This window comes from Triticum dicoccoides, chromosome 5B (assembly GCF_002162155.2).
Source record: "Triticum dicoccoides isolate Atlit2015 ecotype Zavitan chromosome 5B, WEW_v2.0, whole genome shotgun sequence".
Taxonomy (NCBI): domain Eukaryota; kingdom Viridiplantae; phylum Streptophyta; class Magnoliopsida; order Poales; family Poaceae; genus Triticum; species Triticum dicoccoides.
In genome coordinates, this window is record NC_041389.1 from 299372614 (window position 1) to 299389625 (window position 17012).

Below are 17012 nucleotides of genomic sequence, written 5' to 3' on the forward strand. Positions count from 1 at the left end.
AGATCCAAAACTGGACCCGATAGCTTAACGGCATTCCATTACGGTGGATGCCACGTGTCGGTCACCCTTGACGAAAGCACTTCTGTGACGCGCGATTTATCATCATGGAAGTGGACACTTCCGTGATGATAATTTTGGTAATGTCATGGAACACTTCTATGACATCACATGTATGACTATCTTGATTCTGTCATAAAATCGTCATGGATGTACATGCATGACAGAAAACGTGACCTACTATGACAAACACGTATCATCATGGAAGTGTATTTTTTTGTTGTGTTGCCTCCTTTGCACCAAAGAGGAAACTGGTACTCTGTGCCCGCTGGCGCTCGCCTGGCCTTGATCGTCATGGCTCACATCAGCTGAGCCTCGTGAGGTGCACCTTGCATAGAAGTCTCCGCTCCTCGGGAGCCAGCCTGAGGAGGCCGATCCCTTGAAGGTCTTGGTGTTGTCCGCCTCGCGAGGCTTGGCCCCTTGTGAGGGTCTTGAGTTGCTGATGCTGAAACTGGGTCGTACTAGGCAGTTGATGGAGCCACGCAGTGGGTCGCAGGTAGGTAAGTCTGAGTACCCCCGTATCCAGAACACCGACAGTAGCCCCCGGGCCCAAGGCGCACTCGGACTTGGCTTCTAGGCGAAGCCAAAGGGCAAGTGCGGAGCACCGCATGCCCTAACCGCCGGTGGCCTCGGACGACACACGGTGATTGATGGGACGTGGGCGTCTCCACTTCCCCATGCTGCCTTGAAATCCGCCAAGCCTGACGGACGCCCGTTGCCAGAGCAGTACGCCCCTGTAGATTGTCGCGCTTGGCCCTCGCTCCTTCTCTTCCCAGGCTTGCAATCCTTTGTGCAGATCTGGTGCCAGTGCCGCTCCCCCTTCCTAGCTTCCGCCATGGACCCGCAACAAAGGAAGAAGAAGGGGAGGTCGCGTGCCCCGGCTGGACCCCCGTCGGCCTTGGAGCCGGCTCTCGAGCAGTCGATGGTGATCAATCGGGAGGGGCTGACAAGGTCCACCCTGCTTTTGCAACCGATTCCAACGAGTGAAGGCGACGGTTGCCCGGCCCGCATCTTGGCTTGTGGATGATATGAGCGCCACTGAGATTCCCATCCATCCTCATGCTCTCTTTGTGGGCCTGATTCCCCCTTTCTCTCCTTTCTTCAACGCCATAATCTTGCACTACCAGATCCACCTGTTGTGCCTAGATCACCGCTCCATCCTCCTCCTTGCTGTCTTCGCCTTCCTCTGCGAGGCCATGGTCGGCATTGCTCCTTCCGTGGCCCTTTTTCGCCACTTCTTCTTGCTCCATCTGGTCGACGCCCGCCAACGCTTGGGGTGCGTGACCTTCGAAGCTGTTGCGGTGACTTCTGGCTCGGGGATCGACTTCGAGCTATCGCCTGGTGCAAATGGGTCTCGGAAGCAGTGGCTGTTCGTAGACGTTGTACATGTAGTCCCCTGCTTCTAACGCCACGGGTGCCTGTGGAGCCCAGCTTCGGCTGGGGGCATGTGGAGCTTGTCGACCGTCGGCTTACCCACGTCTGGAAGAGGTTGGCCAGGCTGCAGAAGCCAGGGGTGACAGCGCCAATGGTGGTGAAGGAATTCGTCCAGTGGCGCATCGTCCTGCTTCAGCGCCATTCCCGCCTGATGTGGGCCTTCACCGGCGCCGAGGACTCCATGAGGCTCCATGAGCTGATGCTGCCTCCCAAGACCCTGAACAAGGTGCTTGAGCTTCTAACACGCAACCCCAAACCCGCCGATCTTCCAGGAAATGCCTACCTCCTTTACCAGTGCTCAAACAAGGTGTCCTTCGTGGAGCAGATGCCCCTCTTCGACGAGTGGGGGTTACTCGCGGCGGGTCTTGAGGGGCCTCGCAAGAATCCCATCCTCATGCCCCCCTTGCTATTTGATCCCGTGGTGTGCGCCCCAAGTGTGGAAGCAGGGAGGTGCATGCAACCAGCCACTGCCGAGGAGACCTCTGGAGGTCCTGTGCCATCCAGTTCTCTGGAGGCCGAGACTCTTGGGGCCCAGGAAAGGGCCTCCGCGGGGTCAGTGCAACCCGATGCTCCAGAGGAAGAGGCTCCTGAGGCTCGGGGTAACGGTTCCAAGGTGGTTGCTGATGGGGAGGTGCCTCCTTGTGCCCCTGAGGCTGCCGCCCAGGGAACCCTGCCGAGCACTCCTGCTCCAGTGGCTACCGGCCAGGGCGCCCCGCCAAGTGCTCTTGCTCCTGGGGACCGTCCCTCAAGGCCCGACTGGCTTCACCTGAATCTTGATGCATTTTGCAAGAGGAAGGGATCTCCGAGCTGCAGTGGTGACGCCCGCCAGCCGCTGAAGCTGAGGAAGTACATGGCCGTGGACGAGTAAGTACCTCATTTTGCGATTCCTTGTGCACCATGCTCTTTTCTGACCAGGGCCCTGCAGGGTCCCTGTGGCGGTGAACCCTCAGGAGAGGCGTCCTTCCGAGGATCTTGGTTTGGTCCCGACACACAGCCCCCCGCGCCCAGCTCCTGCACAAGGCACGATGGCAACCCTGGCTGCCGTGGTGCTGCTAGGGGGCCTCAGACTTGAGCCTCCTGCCTCCTTCTTCAAGCTGGCCGGGGGGGGCACGCTGATAGCTCTCCCACTAGTCACCGTCGGTGGTTGGGTGCCCCCTGGGCCGTCTTCATCTTCGGGCTGTGAGGCTACATCGCCCAGCCCCCAGCCGGAGGCAGGCAAGGCATCCCATGCCCAGGGCTGAAGACGGGCTTGGCCGCATGTTGGAGTTCACGCGCGGGCGCAGTGCTGTCCGCTTCGAGCTCTTCGGCGAGGCGATGCACGCGATGATCCGGCTTGGTGGAGAGCTTGCCGACATCGACACCTGGCTTGAGGCGGACGACCGCCGGCTGGCACGCGAATGGCACCAGCTGAAGGCCACCATCAACCTTGGGCAGCTTCAGCACGATCAGGCCAACGCGCGGGCGGTGGCCTCCCGCACAACTTCTCGCGAGGCTTGCGCCCGCGCCCTGGAGGAGGCCAGCGCCGCTAACCACCGTCATGAGGTAGCCGAAGAGCGAGAGCGGGAGCTCCTGTCTTCAAATGCCGCCCTCGAGCAGGAGATCGAGGTGCGGCGGGCCCTCCTGGCCGCGTCACTGGGCGAGTGATACGTCTCCGTCGTATCTATAATTTTTGATTGTTCCTGTCGGATTTAGGGTTCCGGCAGACCCTTGAGGTTCGAACAATGGGGTGCGCGTGGAGGTTTCGCCTTCTACCTACCTGTTCCTCGCCGAATCGCTAGGATCTAAACTACGAGAAGAACAACACGAGAGACACATGGTTTATACTGGTTCAGGCCACCATTGTGGTGTAATACCCTACTCCAGTGTGTAGCGTGGTGGATTGCCTCTTGGGCTGATGATGAACAATACAGGGAAGAACAGCCTTGTGAGGGTCTGTTCTTGTGGTGGCGTTGTCCCTTTGGAGGGGTTGATTCTAGATGCCTATCTTATCTCCAGATTCCTCTCTCCATCCCTCTACCCTGTGGGTGGCTGGTCCTATTTATAGGCGAAGGCCCTGGGCCTCTTCCCAAATATTGAGCGGGAAGGGCGCCAACAATTGGCCATTTTGAAGGGGAACATCTAGTACACTTACCCTGACTAAAGTTGGTCCTCACCTGTCAAAGGCTCTGGTGATGACGCTGACTTGGGCCCCATGGTGACCTCCATCCTGCCGTTGGACTGGTCTTGGTCTTGTTGCACCGAAATGGATGCCTTTGCATGATGCTCTCGCCTGCGCTTGCTCCCCTTGCACCAACGAGGAAAGAAGGACACTGCGCAGGCTGGCGCCCGGCTGGCATCCTTGGTCGTCATGGCTTGCGTCACAGGCACCTCGCGAGGTACCCCGCCTTGAACTCTCCGCCTCCTCGTGAGCCAGCCTGACGAGGCCGTGCCTGAGGAAGCTCCTTGTCGCCCGCCCCACGAGGCTTGGCCCCTCGCGAGGGTCTTGAGCTTGTGTTGGTGAGGATGGGCCGTGTTGGGCCCCCTTTGAGCCATGCCACAGGCCGGAGGCAGGCAAGTCTGGGGACCCCCGTTCCCAGGACGCCGACAGTAGCCCCCGGGCCCAAGGCGCGCCCGGACTTGGCCGTGCAGAGAGGCGAAAGGGCAAGTGCGAAGCATCGCGGGTCCTAACAGCCTGCGGCCTTGGGCGCCGCGTGGCGGTTGATTGGACGTGGGCGGCACTGTTCCCCCACGCCTCCTCATTTGTTGCCAGGCTAGGCAGACTTGCAGTTGTACACAGCCACTCCCCTTTCCATTGCTCGTGCGCCCTCTGTCCTTCCTCCTTTCGAACTCCGGCTTCTGCTTCGAAGCCAATCTCGAACCTTTCCTCCCCCCCTTCCGTCGCCATGGCTCCAAAGAAGAAGGGGAGAGGGAAAGGACCCATGCCTTCGCCTTGCTCGCCGCCGTCGGTGGCCCCCGCCGTGGACCGGTCGATCATAGTCAATCGAGAGGGCTTGGGCAAGGTTAGCTCGGCCCTGGCCACCATCTTCAATGAATGTGGGAGGACGACGGCCTGGCCCGCGTCTCGGTTCTCCATCGACAGGATAATCACTGAGGTCCCCTATTTCGTCGACGCCCTGTGGGCGGGGCTAATTCCCCCCTTTTCGAATTTCTTCAACGCCGTGCTCTCCCATTATCAGATCCACATGATGCATCTGGGTCCTGACTCCATTACTCTTCTGGCGGTCTTCGCCTTTGTTTGCGAGGCTATGGTAGGCATCATCCCTTCGGTCGCCCTGTTGCGCCACTTCTTCGCTCTGCACCTTGTCAACCCTGCCCAATGCTCGGGATGCGTGAGCTTCATCGCTGCACCCGAGACGGCGGCCTCAGGGATCGACTTTGGTCTCCCTCCGCCCGCGCCTGGGTTCTGCGAGCGGTGGCTGTATGTGGACGTGGGGGTGCCCAGCCCCTTGCTGTCGAAGCCGACTTCGCCTGCTGTCCCCAATTCAGGCTGGGGCCAGGGGACGCTCACAAGCCCCCAGCTCTTCTTCGTCTGGCGTCGCTTCGAGTGCTTGAGAATGCTTGACGTGACGGTGCCCAAGGTGGTGAAGTAGTTCCTGCTACGCTGGGTCGCCCCTCTCCAGCGCCACTCTCGCTGAATGTGGGCCTTCAACGGGCGCGGGGATCATATGAGGCTCCAGGAAGAGGACCTGACGCCTGAAGCATTGAGGAAGGTACTCTTGGTTCTGACTGGGGACCGCAACCCAGGCAGCATCCAGCAAGGGGGGGCCTTGCTGTACCTCTGTTCGGGCAGGAGAGACTTCGTGAATCAGATGCCCATTTTTGACGAATGGGGACCGCGCCCCGTCGGCCTCTAGGGGCCTCGCGAGAATCCAGTGACTGTGACCGCCCTTTCAATTGGTCGAGGTGGTTCTTCCTCAAGTGGCGGAGCAGGGAGGCATGAGCCTCCGGAGGCCGAGGGTGCCCCCACCAGGGCGATAGCACCGGGCAGCGCTCAAGAGGGAGCGTCCCCTGAGGCCCGTGCTGCTGAGGCTGAGGGCGGCGAGCATCTGCCTGCTGCACCCGGGGCCGAGGCCTCTGAGGCCCCGGCCGCTTTTCTTGGCAAGGCGACCGGCGACGCGCATCAGGCAAACACCCCTGACGCGGGTCGTCTTGACATTTCCTCCTCGTCGTAGGCTGACCCCTGCGCTCAACTCTTGGGCCGCTTCCGTGTGAACTTTGAGGCCCTCCGGAAGAGAAGGGAGGCCCCGGGCGACGATTACCCTTGTCGCCTGCTGAAGCGTAGAAAGTACTTCGCCATCGATGAGTAAGCCTTCTCCCTTCCCAGCTCCAGATTCTTCTGCTGCCCTTCCTGAACCCTGCTCCGCAGGGCCCTTCCTCCCGAGCTCACAGAGATGACTGAGGAGCCATCCCCCCTGCTTCTGCCTTCTCCACCGTCTCCGGTTGCTCCGAGCAGTAGAGCCCTTGTGGTGAGGTCGGTCGAAGAGACGAATCACCCCGAGGCGCAACGCGGCCCCGCGCGCCTCATGACCTTCCTTCGCGAGCCTTCTCGGGGCCTAGCCAGCCTGCCGTGGGCTTCTCGTCTGGTCGTGGACAGTGATTGGCTGGGGTACTCCCAGCGCTCTTCATTTGGGGGTGGACTGGCCCCAGGCCGGGCTCCTGGCGAGGCGCGCCTGGTCGCCTCAAGGGCGCTTGCCCCCAGCCCCCTGCCCGGAGGGGGAGCGCTAATCAGTGCCCCCTGACGCTTGCTTGGGGCGGATGACGGAGTGGAAGACGTACTTGAGCGCGCTCGGGAGCGTCGCGCTCTTCGCCAAGGGTTCCTTCGGAGGGCGGCTGACGCGGTGAGCCTGCTTGGTGAAGAGCTTGCTGATGAAGACGCGCGCCTTGAGGCCGAGGGCCTGCGCTTGGTCGCGGAGAGGCGCGAGCTGGAGGCGGCAGTCGCCCTCGCGTGCCGCCAACGCGATCTTGATGACGAGGAGGCCAAGGCATCGCTGGAGGCCTCTCGGGTGGCCCGTTCCCGGGCCGTCGAGGAAGCCCGGGAAGCTGACCAGCGGCGAGAGGCGACGGAAGAGCGGGCACGGGAACTCCTGGCCCGGTGCCGCTCACTGGAGGAGCAGGTGGAGCTGCGCGAGGCGGCCCTCGCGTCGATGAAGGTGACTTCAGGGGACCCAGCGGAGCTCCAGAAGCGTGAGGAAGCACTAACGCTGGAAGCTGCCGAGCGCACACGTGAGTACGAACGCCTAGAGACAAGGGAGCGCTTGGTGACACGAGAGGAGAATGATGTCGCTGCACGGGAAACCCGTGTCTTGGAGGAGATCGGACGTCGGGTGGCAACGGCGCGCTCAAACCTCGAGCGCGAGTTCGAGGAGAGGCTGGCGTTGATCCGGACCGAGGCTGAAGGTAGGACCACCGCCCTGAGGACCAAGCTGGAGGAAGCGACGCGGCGGGTTGATGCCTTGCGGGCCGCACTTGAGGTGGCGTAGGGGTAGTCGACTACTTCTTTTGCCGAGGTGCTTCTTCTTCGCCAATGGCTGGACGAGGCTGAGGCTGTTGCGCGCTAGAATGCGGACGAGATACGTCAGTGGCGGCTCCTAGAACATGAGCACGCCCCCGTGTTCACCACGCTTCGGGAGAGAGCCAACACGGCCTTGGGCAACATCTGCGAAGCGGCCGTTGGCGCGCCGCACGCAACCAACTACGCCGGCAACCTTCAGTTCTTCACCGACATCGTGACACAGCTGGAGGCGCGGTCGGTCAGGGCCAACAGGTTGGTGGAGGAAAAGAGCCGCGCCCTGCTCGGGCGCGCCTTCTCCCGTGTCTTCAGCCATCTCCAGAACGTGGATCCTCACTTCGACTTTGACGCCGCCATCGCCCCAGTTCCCCAGGCCGTCCGGGGTGACCTGGCGGTCTGCGTGGAAGACAACATGGACGCTCTTGTCAGGGCCTTCGCTTCAGACGATGATGACACGATCGTGGCCGCCAACGAGGGCGGCGTGGTGAACGGCCCTGACGCCGCCGGCGACAACGCAGAGGGTGACGGCGAGGCCAGTAACGCCAGCGACAGTTCGGGTGGTGCTCCTGAGGATGCATTGGGGGATTTATTCGACTGACCGCGCATTGCTCCTGTTTCCTTACCCTGCATGAATAGAACTCAGGCTTTCGACCTGACTATTGTAAGAGCATTTTGAGAGGGGGTGCCCCTTATGTAAAGCTTATGTCCAGTGTACTAGTGGGTGCTGTGTCGCCCACATGCCCGCGCCAAGTGGTGGGCTAGGTGAAGAACCGGCTGGCTATTTTACCTTTGTCCCGTGCAGGACCTGAGATAATACGTGGGAGGCTGTGGTGTCTCGACTGCCTCTTGATCGAATCCGTAGGATCTGCAGTGAAAAAACCTCCTGAGAGGATATGACGGCGGCAGTCTGGGTTACGCGCAAGCTAGGCCAGACCCGGCTCGCGAGGGGCTCACGAGGGGAGGTAGCTGAGGCGAGGTCGTAATCGAAACGCGAGAGATTGCTCGAACGAGACTAAGCACCCCTTCCCCGAACGCATGCAAATCTCAAATTCGAATCCAACTTAAATCCAGCGGGGGAAAGCAACAACCAAGGGAAAAGCAATGAAGGCAAAAAAGGCCGCGTCCGGCACCTAGTCTAGTCTTGGATGTCTTCTCACCAGCGCGGAGCTAAGTGCTGCCACTGGGCGTGGGAGGGAGCCCCAGGGCCTGAGGCCGGCACCCCTGAGACTCCGGGGCGTGTACAGCCCCACTCATTATTACGTGAGAGTGTCACGAGGCGGCAAGCTTCACAGGCGCTGGGCCTTCTTCACAGGTATCGGCCTTGCTTCATATCGCCAGACCAGGGCCCCGCCTTGCGCCATAGTCTAGTGCCATCAACGACGACCGGAAACCAGGACGCCGCCGATGGGGTAGAGCGGTCGCCAGCGGTTCCCCTGACGACCACGGGTCCTCTGCCAGGGGCAGGCCCTGAGGCGCCTCCCCAGCGGAGGGCCTACCTCCTGGGAACGCCTTGCTCCGAACGCCATGGTGGTGATGTCGGATCCCGACCCCTCCCCTACAGCCCCCGATGCCCTCCTCCTGAGGGGTAGGAGGCTGCGGGAGCAGGGCAGCTGCTCGCTGTGGCGACCTGCATCTCCTGCGACCCATGATTAGTGTATGCCTGCTCCTGAGGAATTAGCGGTACCCGATAATCGTCGCTTCCAGTATGGCCAGTGGGGCCGTCCCGGGACTCCTGGAAGAGCTCAGCTTCTGGTGCCTCGTCCCCCCAGCTTGGGCTGAGGAGCGAGCCTTGTTCACCCTCGCGCGGGTGCCCTTGGTCCAACATGCGGGGCACGTACTCTTAAGGGGCCTCCACCCCGAAGGCCACGTCATAATGCTCTGCGCGCCATGCGGCTCTGCTTGATGTGCCAACCTGGGGTTGGTAGCGCGGCGGCCCACCGGGGCCGTGGGTTGCGACGAGTCCTTCTTCGCCAGCGGGGAGCGGAGTTAGTGCAGCCGCTGGCCCGGTGCCGATGGCTTCATTGGTGCCGGGGTAGCCTTGGAGCCCGCGGGTGCACGTGGGGCCCCCGCGCGGGCTGCTCTGGGCCTGAGATGGGAGTTGAGTGCAGAAGGGGTGAGCCCCCGAGGCGGCGAAGCCCAGGAGCTCTGCCACCCGCTCTAGCAGCACGTCGTGTCCGCCTTCCATCAGCCTGCACTGCAGCAGCTCTCGGTCCATCGTGAGCGCGGCCCTTGAGTTCGCCTGCTCTCGGCGAGTGTACGGCGCCGTGGCCGCGGCGTGGTTGGAGGCTCTTGTTGCCGACCGCGTCTGTCGCGGTGTGAGAGCTGTCGGGGTCTGCCCGCATCACCCACGGCCCGCATCGCCCTACGGACCGCGGGCTGCCTGGGGCGTTGGGTCGCCCGGGGCGAGCGGCTCTGCGCTGGCGGGCCAAGCTGTCCAGGGGGCAGGGTTGCCCGCTTGGTCACCGGACATGGTGATGACGATGCGGCGGGACACGAAGTGGCGGAAGGTGGATCCCGGCGCACCCCTACCTGGCGCGCCAAATGTCGGATTTAGGGTTCCGACAGACCCTTGAGGTTCGAACACTGGGGTGCGCGCGGAGGTTTCGCCTTCTACCTACCTGTTCCTCGCCGAATCGCTAGGATCTAAACTACGAGAAGAACAACACGAGAGACACAGGGTTTATACTGGTTCAGGCCACCATTGTGGTGTAATACCCTACTCCAGTGTGTGGCGTGGTGGATTGCCTCTTGGGCTGATGATGAACAATACAGGGAAGAACAGCCTCGCGAGGGTCTGTTCTTGTGGTGGCGTTGTCCCTTTGGAGGGATTGATTCTAGATGCCTATCTTATCTCCAGATTCCTCTCTCCATCCCTCTACCCTGTGGGTGGCTAGTCCTATTTATAGGCGAAGGCCCTGGGCCTCTTCCCAAATATTGAGCGGGAAGGGCGCCAACAATTGGCCATTTTGAAGGGGAACATCTAGTACACTTATCCTGACTAAAGTTGGTCCTCGCCTATCCAAGGCTCTGGTGATGACGCCGACTTGGGCCCCACGGTGACCTCCATCCTCTCGTTGGACTGGTCTTGGTCTTGTTGCACCGAAATGGATGCCTTTGCTTGATGCTCTCGCCTGTGCTTGCTCCCCTTGCACCAAAGAGGAAAGAAGGACACTGCGCGGGCTGGCGCCCGGCTGGCACCCTTGGTCGTCATGGCTTGCATCACGGGCATCTCGCGAGGTACCCCGCCTTGAACTCTCCGCCTCCTCGTGAGCCAGCCTGACGAGGCCGTGCCTGAGGAAGCTCCATGTCGCCCGCCCGGCGAGGCTTGTCCCCTCGCGAGGGTCTTGAGCTTGTGTTGATGAGGATGGGCCGTGCTGGGCCCCCTTTGAGCCATGCCGCAGGCCGCAGGCAGGCAAGTCTGGGGACCCCCGTTCCCAGAACGCCGACAGTTCCATGCCAATATTCTACAACTTTCATATACTTTTGGCAACTTTTTATACTATTTTTGGGACTAACATATTGATCCAGTGCTTAGTGCCAGTTCCTGTTTGTTGCATGTTTTTTGTTTCATAGAAAAACCATATCAAACGGAGTCCAAACGGGATAAAAACTTACGAAGATTTTTTTGGAATATTTATGATTTTTGGGTAGACGAAGCAACGCGAAATGATGCTCGAGGGGCTCACGAGGCAGGGGGCGCGCCCCAGGGAGGTGGGCGCGCCCCTGACCCTCGTGGACACCCCGTAAGGCGGTTGGTGCCCTGCTTTCGCTGCAAGAAAGCTAATATGCAAATAGAAATCGTGTTAAAATTTAAGCCCAATCGGAGTTACGGATCTCCGGGAATATAAGAAACGGTGAAAGGCCAGAATCTGGAACGCAGAAACAGAGAGAGACAGAGAGACATATCCAATCTCGGAGGGGCTCTTGCCCCTCCCACGCCATGGAGACCATGGACCAGAGGGGAAACCCTTCTCCCATCTAGGGAGAAGGTCAAGGAAGAAGAAGAAGAAGAAGGGGGGCTCTCTCCCCCTCTCTCCCGGTGGCGCCGAAACGCCGCTGGGGACATCATCATCACCGTGATCTACACCAACACCTCCGTCATCTTCACCAACATCTTCATCACCTTCCCCCATCTATCTACAGCGGTCCACTCTCCCGCAACCCGCTGTACCCTCTACTTGAATATGGTGCTTTATGCTTTTTATTATTATCCAATGATGTGTTGCCATCCTATGATGCCTGAGTAGATTTTCGTTGTCCTATCGGTAATTGGAGAATTGATATGATTGGTTTAATTTGCTTGTGGTTATGTTGCTGTCCTTTGGTGCCCATCATATGAGCACGCACGTGGATCACACCATAGGGTTAGTTGTATGTTGATAGGACTATGTATTGGAGGGCAAGAGTGACAGAAGCTTCAACCTAGCATAGAAATTGATGCATACGGGATTGAAGGGGGACCAATTTATCTTAATGCTATGGTTGGGTTTTACCTTAATGTATGTTAGTAGTTCTGGATGCTTGCTAATAGTTCCAATCATAAGTGCATAGAATTCCAAGTTAGGGATAACATGCTAGCAGTGGCCTCTCCCACATAAAACTTGCTATCGGTCTAGTAATGTAGTCAATTGCTTAGGGACAATTTCAAAACTCCTACCACCACTTCTCCACACCTCTATACTAACTTTATTGCTTCTTTATCTAAACAGCCCCTAGTTTTTATTTATGTGCTCTTTATATTCCTGCAAACCTATCCAACAACACCTACAAAGTCCTTCTAGTTTCATACTTGTTTTAGGTAAAGCGAATGTTAAGCGTGCATAGAGTTGTATCGGTGGTTGATAGAACTTGGGGGAATATTTAATCTATCTTTAGCTACTCATTGGGTTCGACACTCTTACTTATCGAAAGAGGCTACAATTTTCCCCCTATACTTATGGGTTATCAAAACCTTTTTCTGGCGCTGTTGCCGGGGAGTTATAGCGTAGGGTGAATATTCTCGTGTGTGCTTGTTTGCTTTATCACTAAGTAGTTTTTATTTTGTGCTCTTGTTTTCTATCTTAGTTATGGGTAGGAAACGCAAAATACCAAAAAAATTAGTTGTACCTACTACACCATTGGTTGAAGAACCACTCAAAATCTATCACATTCCTGAAGCTTTTTACTTGGATCATCTTCGATCCCTATGTGCTCATGCTGAAACCCCAACTAGCTTAGTTGAGGGCAAATCTTTAGATGAGCATGCTTGTTATGTGTGACACCGCTTATCTCAAAAAGGAAACTTTTACTGGATCAAATTCATTGTTTGCAATGCTATGCTTGGAATTTATGTGAAATATATGATTTTACTTGTTGTTCTGAAGACCCTAAGAAACACCTTCCCTACCAATGTGAGTTTAGTGATAATGGAATCGTATCTTCGTATGCTAAGGGTGTTTATAATTACTATGATGTTCAACAAACTGAAGAATTTGTTGCTTTTAAGGGTGCTTATGAAATTGCTTCTTTGATTGGAAAGTATGATGCTACTCTGTACAAATCTGAAAATTTTGCCATACTTAAATATTGTTATGATAATTATGCTTCTAATGCCTATGTTAAACCATATATTGAGGACTCCTCTGCTGTCCAAGAAGAGACTAATATCTTGCAGGAGTCTATGGAAGAAGGAATTGATGAAACTGTGAGCTCATTGGATGAAAAAGATGAGGAGGAGAGCAAAGAACAAAAGGAGGAAGAGCGGATTGATCACCTGTGCCCACCTTCTAATGAGAGTAACTCTTCAACTCATACATTATTTAATTTCCCTTCGTGCTTTCCGAAGGATGATTGCTATGATGATTGTTATGATCCTATTGATTCTCTTGAAATACCCCTTTTTGATGATGCTTGCTATGCTTATGGCCATGATGCCAATATGAATGATGCTTATGGAGATGAACTTGCTATAGTTCCTTATGTTAAACATTAAATTGTTGCTATTGCACCCACACATAATAGTCCTATTATCTTTTTGAATTCTCCAAACTACACTATATCGGAGAAGTTTGCTCTTATTAAGGATTATGTTGATGGGTTGCATTTTACCATTGCACATGATGATTTTGATAGATATAATATGCATCTGCTTGCTGCTCCAACTTGCAATTATTATGAGATATGAACTACATCTCCGCCTCTTTATGTTTCCAACACGATAGAATTGCAAGAAACTGCTTATACTATGCATTGGCCTTTACTTGGTGTGCATGAATTGTTCTTTTATGACATGCCGATGCATAGGAAGAGAGTTAGAATTTGTTTTTGCTTGATATATGTTACTTTGTGCTCACTACTAAATCACAAATCATTGTTAATTAAAATTGGCTTTGTTATACCTTGGGATCCGGGTGGATCCATTACTTGAACCTATATGCCTAGCTTAATGGCTTTAAAGAAAGCGCTGCCAGGGAGACAACCCAGAAGTTTTAGAGAGTCATTTATTTCTGTTGTGTGCTTTTATAAAGTTTGAAAATAAAAATAATGTGCCAAGGTTTGCCTTTAGGATGTTTACAATGCTTGTTGGTTTGTGTGGTGCAGGACATAAACGTTGGCTATAATGCATGATTTTACATTTTTTTACTGGAATGTCAAACGGTTCTGAAACTTTTTGGACTGCCTTTATATACAAATTGTTTATTTTTCCTATTTTTGGCAGAATTTTTGGGGTACCAGAAGTATGGTGAATGTTTAGATTACTACAGACTGCCCTGTTTAAGGCAGATTCTGTTTTTGATGCATAGTTTGCTTGTTTTGATGAAACTATCGATTTCTATCAGTGGATTAAGCCATGGAAAAGTTATATTACAGTAGCTACAGTGAAAAAACAAAATATGAATTGGTTTGCAACAGTACTTAGAGTAGTGATTTGCTTTATTATACTAACGGATCTTACTGAGCTTTCTGTTGAGTTTTGTGTGGATGTAGTGTTCGAAGATCGAGGAGGCCTTGATGTGAGAAGAAGAAGAGGCAAGAGCTCAAGTTTGGGGATGACCAAGGCACCCCAAGTAAATATTCAAGGAGGCTCAAGCGTCTAAGCTTGGGGATGCCCCGGAAGGCATCCCATCTTTCTTCAACAAGTATCGGTATGTTTTTGGATTCGTTTCGTTCATGGAATATGTGCAAATCTTGGAGCGTCTTTTGCATTTATTTTTCACTTTTATTTTATGCACCATGCTAGTATGAGATTGTCCATGGTTGATTTATAGAATGCTCATTGCAATTCACTTAAATCTTTTGAGTATGGATTTATAGAATGCTTCATATGCTTCACTTATATTGTTTGAAGTTTAGATTGCTTGTTTCTCTTCACATAGAAAACCGCCATTTGTAGAATGCTCTTTTGCTTCACTTAAATTTGTTAGAGCATGGGCATATATTTTTTAGAAAGAATTAAACTCTCTTGCTTCACTTATATCTATTTAGAGAGATGACAAGAATTGGTCATTCACATGGTTAGTCATAAAATCCTACATAAAACTTGTAGATCACTGAATATGATATGTTTGATTCCTTGCAATAGTTTTGCGACATAGAGATGATAATATGTGGGAGGTTCTAGTAAATGGTTGTGTTTAGTAAGAATATTGGTCTTAAGGTTTGTGATTCCCGAAGCATGCACGTATGGTCTCCTAACTATGTAACCAAATTGGCGCACATTGTATTTTGATTGTTTATCTTTGCGTGAAGGTCGGGGGCGCGCGATGGTTAACTCCTACCAACCTCCCCCCTAGGAGCATGCATAGTAGTACTTTGCTTCGAGGGCTAATAAACTTTTGCAATAAGTATATGAGTTCTTTATGACTAATGTGAGTCCATGGATTATACGCACTCTTACCCTTCCATCATTGCTAGCCTCTTCGGTACCGTGCATTGCCCTTTCTCACCTCGAGAGTTGGTGCAAACTTTGCCGATGCATCCGAACCCCGTGATACGATACGCTCTATCACACATAAGCCTCCTTATATCTTCCTCAAAACAGCCACCATACCTACCTATTATGGCATTTCCATAGCCATTCCGAGATATATTGCCATGCAACTTCCATCATCATCATATTCATGACTTGAGCATTCATTATCATATTGCTTTGCATAATCGTAAGATAGCTAGCATGATGTTTTCATGGCTTGTCCGTTTTTTGATGTCATTGCTATGCTAGATCATTGCACATCCCGGTACATCGCCAGAGGCATTCATATAGAGTCATATTTTTGTTCCAGTATCGAGTTGTAATATTGAGTTGTAAGTAAATAAAAGTGTGATGATCATCATTATTAGAGCATTGCCCCAATGAGGAAAGGATTATGGAGACTATGATTCCCCCACAAGTTGGGATGAGTGTCCGGAGTTTAGGAAAAATAAAAGAGGCCAAAGAAGCCCAAATAAAAAAAGAGGCCAAAGAAGCGCACCAAAAAAAGAGGGAAAAAATGAGAGAAAAAGAGAGAAGGGGCAATGTTACTATCCTTTTACCACACTTGTGCTTCAGAGTAGCACCATGTTCTTCATATAGAGAGTCTCCTATATTGTCAGTTTCATATACTAGTGGGAATTTTCATTATAGAACTTGGCTTGTATATTCCGATGATGGGCTTCCTCAAACGCCCGAGGTATTCATGAGCAAGCAAGTTGGATGCACCCACTTAGTTCAGTTTGAACTTTCATACACTTATAGCTCCAGTGCATCCGTTGCATGGCAATCCCTACTCCTCGCATTGACATCAATTGATGGGCATCTCCATAGCCCATTGATTAGCCGCGTCGATGTGAGACTTTCTCCCTTTTTATCTTCTCCACACAACCTCCACCATCATACTCTATTCGACCTGTAGTGCTATATCCATGGCTTGCACTCATGTATTGCGTGAGGGTTGAAAAAGCTGAAGCACGTTAAAAAGTATGAACCAATTGCTTGGCTGACACCGGGATGGGCATGAGGGGTACCTTGTGTTAAGAAAAGGGAGCATACAAGACTATATGATTTTGTAGGGATAGCATTCTTTAGCATTGATATTTTGAAAGACATGATTGTTTGTTGGGATGCCCGAGTATTAAATTCTTCTATGTCAAATGATAGACTATTGCTTTGAATCACTTATGTCTTAATATTCATGCCATGATTAGATATATGATCAAGATTATGCTAGGTAGCATTCCACATCAAAAATTATCTTTTTTTATCATTTAAGTACTCGAGGATGAGCAGGAATTAAGCTTGGGGATGTTGATACGTCTCCGTCGTATCTATATTTTTTGATTGTTCCATGCCAATATTCTACAACTTTCATATACTTTTGGCAACTTTTTATACTATATTTGGGACTAACATATTGATCCAGTGCCCAGTGCCAGTTCCTGTTTGTTCCATGTTTTTTGTTTCGCAGAAAACCCATATCAAACAGAGTCCAAATGGGACAAAAACTTATGGAGATTTTGTTTGGAATATTTATGTTTTTTGGGAAGAAGAATCAACACGAGACGATGCTCAAGGGGCCCACGAGGTAGGGCGCGCGCTCCTGACCCTTGTGGACACCCCATAAGGTTGGTGCCCTTCTTTTGCCGCAAGAAAGCTAATATCCGGATAGAAATCGTGTTAAAATTTCAGCCCAATCGGAGTTACGGATCTTCGGGAATATAAGAAACGGTGAAAGGCCAGAATCTGGAACGCAGAAACAGAGAGAGACAGAGAGACAGATCCAATCTTGGAGGGTCTCTCACCCCTCCCACGCCATGGATACCATGGACCAGAGGGGAAACCCTTCTCCCATATAGGGAGAAGGTCAAGGAAGAAGAAGAAGAAGAAGAATGGGGGCTCTCTCCCCCTCTCTCCTGGTGGCGCCGGAACGCCACCGTGGCCATCATCATCACCGTGATCTACACCAACACCTCCGTCATCTTGACTAACATCTTCATCACCTTCCCCCATCTATCTATAGCAGTCCACTTTCCTGCAACCCGCTGTACCCTCTACTTG